The sequence below is a fragment of the Phalaenopsis equestris genome, unplaced genomic scaffold (genome assembly GCF_001263595.1).
Source record: "Phalaenopsis equestris unplaced genomic scaffold, ASM126359v1 Scaffold000889, whole genome shotgun sequence".
Classification (NCBI taxonomy): Eukaryota; Viridiplantae; Streptophyta; class Magnoliopsida; order Asparagales; family Orchidaceae; genus Phalaenopsis; species Phalaenopsis equestris.
The window spans coordinates 371,506-376,135 of record NW_018165329.1 but is presented as its reverse complement, the minus strand read 5'-3'; positions in this window follow the sequence as shown (position 1 = coordinate 376,135).

The window sequence follows — 4,630 nt, the reverse complement described above, 5'->3', positions numbered from 1 at the left end:
TTGCATTTATTGGGGATTGGTAATAGAGCACACAAATACCCTTACATTCTCTAAACACACCCCCAATGCTACCTCTTTTTGGATGGAAGCTGCCATCAATATTTTTTTTGAGGAAAGGGTAAGTGGGCTTCTTCCAGAAAACCATCATCACAGTATATCTGAAAGAGATAACAGTTCCTGACAAATTCATGATATCTGGAAATTTTGTCCATTGAATGAGTTTCCTGATGTAAGCCATGCAGTTTGTGGCTACCTTACTAGTCTTAGCCTGTTGATCTTCATATTTTGTATGGTTTCTAGCTGCCCAAATATACCAGGCAACTATTAAGGGAATGGATCCCATCGTGCTATCATTCCATCCCTTCCAACAAGTGAACAAGTTATGCCAATCCAGATTAATTGTGTTAATCTTCATCTTGGTTAGAATTGATTTACAGATCTCTTGAGAGAATTTGCAATCAAAGAACAGATGTCTAGCTCACTCTTCAACCTTTTTGTAAGGACAATAGATTGAAGGACCTCTCAGACCCTTAGGCCTTAGAATTTGATCAGTAGAAATCAAATTATTGAAGCATCTCCAGCTGAAAAAAGACATGGAAGGTGAGAGAAATTTGCTCCACAAACTTTAACCCTACGGTACCTCAGCCCAAATATAAAGCATGTGTATATTTCTTTGGTTAGGCTCTGGTCAGAAGTGGCATTTAATACCATTTTTTCTTGTTTACTTTTGTCAAAGGCAATTTTGGACACTTGCTTTGTTGAAAGATCAGTTAAAAAGGACCCTAGATTGTCCAAGGACTAGTTGTTCCCCTCCCAGTACTCTTGCACCTTTAAGTTCAACTCAAAATTCTCAGTTAGTGGTTCTAGAATTTCAGAGGGCCACCATCTGTTCTGGCCAAAAGTGAATATTGCCATGACCCAAATCCCATAAGAACTAATGTTCAGCATCCTTTCTGGCCTTTAGCATGTTTCCCCGGGTTCCGGAGTCCCCCATCCTTTTGGTAACCATTTTAGGATGATTGAATCTACAGTATTTGGCTAAAAGAAACTTTGCCCATAAAGTATCTTATTGTCTGAATCTAATCCATAGCCTACACAAGCTTATATGTTGAAGCTGCAGCAAGCCTCTAAACCCTGTCCACCTGGTGCAAAAGGTTTTGCAACTTTTTGCCAGCTAGCCCAGATCATTTGCTTTCTTTGACCTGCCCAAAAAACCTGTTGAAGCTCCTTTCAAGCAAGATTTGGGTGCATTTCTTCATTGCAGCTATCTGTAGAATGTAAGATGGGAAGGTTGTTATGATGCTCTTCAATAGAGCTATGCTCCCACCATTTGATAAGAAAGAATTGGTGCAACATTGTAATTGGGTATTAGTTTTATCCACCACATTTTAATTGGGTATTAGTTTTATCCACCACATTATCAAACTATATATATATATATATATATATATATATATATGCAAAAAGGAGCAGCTCATGGCTCCCTACATGTTAATCTAAACGAGAAGTACTAATAAAAGGGGGGAAAGTGGAACCCCCTCTAACAAGTAAACAAAAGAACGGTAAGGGCTTGTGGGTTCCACTTCCACATTACAACTCCACATAAAAGGAAATGAAAAATAGAAGGTAGAGTAAGCCCAAAAAACAGGTGAACCATCAGAAAAAACCAAAAGTCAACTCTTTTGACTTTCTCTCACCTTACCTCTCCTCTTACAACCCTAGAAGAAAATCTCCTCTCCTCTCTCTCTAACTCTCACTCCACTTTCTCTCTCTCCCTCACGTCACACATAGAAGCCCTCCCTCTTCTCTATTGAAATTTTCTCTTTAATTTGGGCTGCCTCCTCTTGATGAATTCCCTCCAAAAGTCAACTCTTTTGAATTCAAATGATGTGTCGTTTGATCTAAGAGTTATATACCTTCATAAAAGAACCTTCCAAAGTGTGCATTGAATTACTCCAAGAGGTGTGTAGAACAAGTGTCCTTTTGAAATTCGCACAAAAATTCATCTCAAACTATTTTAAGTTGAAAAATTCGTCCCTAACACATCATGCGCCAGCTCTCTGGATTTTGGTGCATCATGCGCCAATCTGGCGCATGATGTGTCAGAATTCAAATTTGGCTCTTTTTGCTCTAAATTTTATCTTTTTTGCCATTTTTGCTCCAAATGCCTAAAAATGATATACCTACAACAAAAAAATGATATACCTACAACAAAAACAATGATATACCTACAACAAAAACACAAAAAATACATTTCTTTAAAGTACAATATCACCAAAAATAAGCATAAAATAGGTACTAAAAATAATATATTATTTTAGTGTATCAAAATCCCCCAAACTTAAATGTTATTTGTCCTCAAGTGACACTTTTATTACATAAAAGCATATGACTTAGGATAGTGATTAACTTATAACTACTACACTTTAGTTTAACAAATATAATAACAAAATTTAAGAAAAACCCCTTAATAACTTAAATTCAAAGTCTAAGTCTAGGAATATTTAGTAATCAAATTTAAGATTTCTAAATCTCTATTTATTTCAAGAAGAATTGCAATTTGTCATATTAAGGACATTTAGAACATTTATATGAAAAAGAACTTCATGAAAACTTTACTAAATATGCTACTAATAATCCAATACAATTTTAGAAAATGAAATAAAGCTCATTCTTTAAGTTGATTCAAGTGAAGCCAATTTTTTATTAGGCATCTTCTCAAGCTTCTCCTCACTTATTTTTTTTTCTTTTCTTTTTCCTTTTTTTTTAGGATCTTTTCAATCCTCTATACATTACATAAGTTTACAATGTAGACATGAATCAACCTTCTAAATAGCCTTTAATAATTTTGAACTTCACTATCCTCTTCTTAAAGTCAAAACTTTATACCTTTCTTCACTTTATAAATTCATATTATTTTATGATTTTTCATAATATCTCATTCTTTTCTTCTTACACTCATTCTTTTCTTCTTACATGATACTCTAAAATTTTTAACACTTCAAAAATATAATTTCCTTTATTTTAAATAGAAAAACATAGTCTTATCCTATCAAACCAAATATCTTCAACTTTCGATTTGACCTTCATTATTAAAAACTCTTTACCTAAATTTACCAAAATACTTATAAACAAAAGTATAGTCATTTAAAGTTAAATCTTAATACCTCAGGCCATGTTAAATTAATTTTTTTTTAAAATATAGTTACTTAAGGAAAAATAAAATTTAGTTTACTCCTTTTCAAAATAAATTTTTCTTTCCCCCAAACTTAAATTTTTAAGTGATTTTAAAAAAAAAAATATTATAAAATTAAGTAGGTGAAAGAAAACAATAACTGCATGAAAAATAAAAACTGACCTGTAGAGAATTTCTGACTACGAAACTGAGCTCTGGTATACTGCAGATACTAACTGTAAAACTATGTATAGGCTTTAAAGAATTAAATAAAACATAATATATTCTAGAGAACTTGCTGAGAATTAAAAACAAAAATACACAAACTGACAAACTAAATTGAAAATAATAAAAATGCAGAAAAAGTGAAAGTCTACCATTACTATTACAGATTCAGTTCACAACACAACATAAAAAGTCTTTTACTACAACAAGTTTAAAATGAAAGTAGATCCTAATACAAACATAAATAACAAACAAACATTATAACAACTAAGTAAGACTTATAAAACATCAATCTTCATCTTCTTCCTTTTCATCATCTGATTCGTCTTCTTCTTCTTCTTCTTCTTCTTCTTCTTCTTCTTCTTCTTCTTCTTCTTCTTCTTCTTCTTCTTCTTCTTCTTCTTCTTCTTCTTCTTCTTCTTCTTCATCATCATCATGAATGAGAGTATAGGGAGTGTCTTACCATGGCATTTTAAAACTCAATATCATGTTGAACTCTCCTCTTTTTATATTCATAATTATATGCATTCTTTGCTCCTATCTCTCCCAACATAGTTTGAATATTTACTATTTCCATCTGTTGAATCATCAATTGGTCCATAATACCTTCAAGTGATATAGATCTAGAAGTAGATGCCCTTGCAGCAGATGTAGAGGGCCTATCCCTTCTTCCACTTCTAAACTCAATAAATGATTCTACTCTTTGAATCATATGTCTCCCAATCAAATTTTATGGTTGCAATCTCTCTTCATTTCTATGGGATTCTACTTCTGATTGTTCACATAGAGTGAAAATCAAGGCAGGGTATCCCAATCCTCCAGCTGTAGAACTACCATCAATACTTTGAGCATGCTAAACTATAAGTGCACCAACATCTATTACCTTCATGCTCTAAATGAAATATTTGAGTACAACTCTGTCTTTTGTAACATCGGCCAAATGATTTGTTGGCAACAGTCTCACAAAATGAAGTGGTGCCATACTTTTGACTGAATAGTCAACATGGAAGCATGGAGTTTTCCTAATCTTCCGTTCCCCTCTTCCATCAGTCAAAAATGCAATCACTTCCTCCAGTGACGAATCAATCATCACAAATACAACATATTCATCATGATATACATTTCTAAGCCCATAAAAAGTATTGATCCTTTCAGCAGAAAACTCAAATAGCTTACCTCTTGATACACCTAAAATATATAGTGTTTTTAGATGCATTTTTATACCTATTT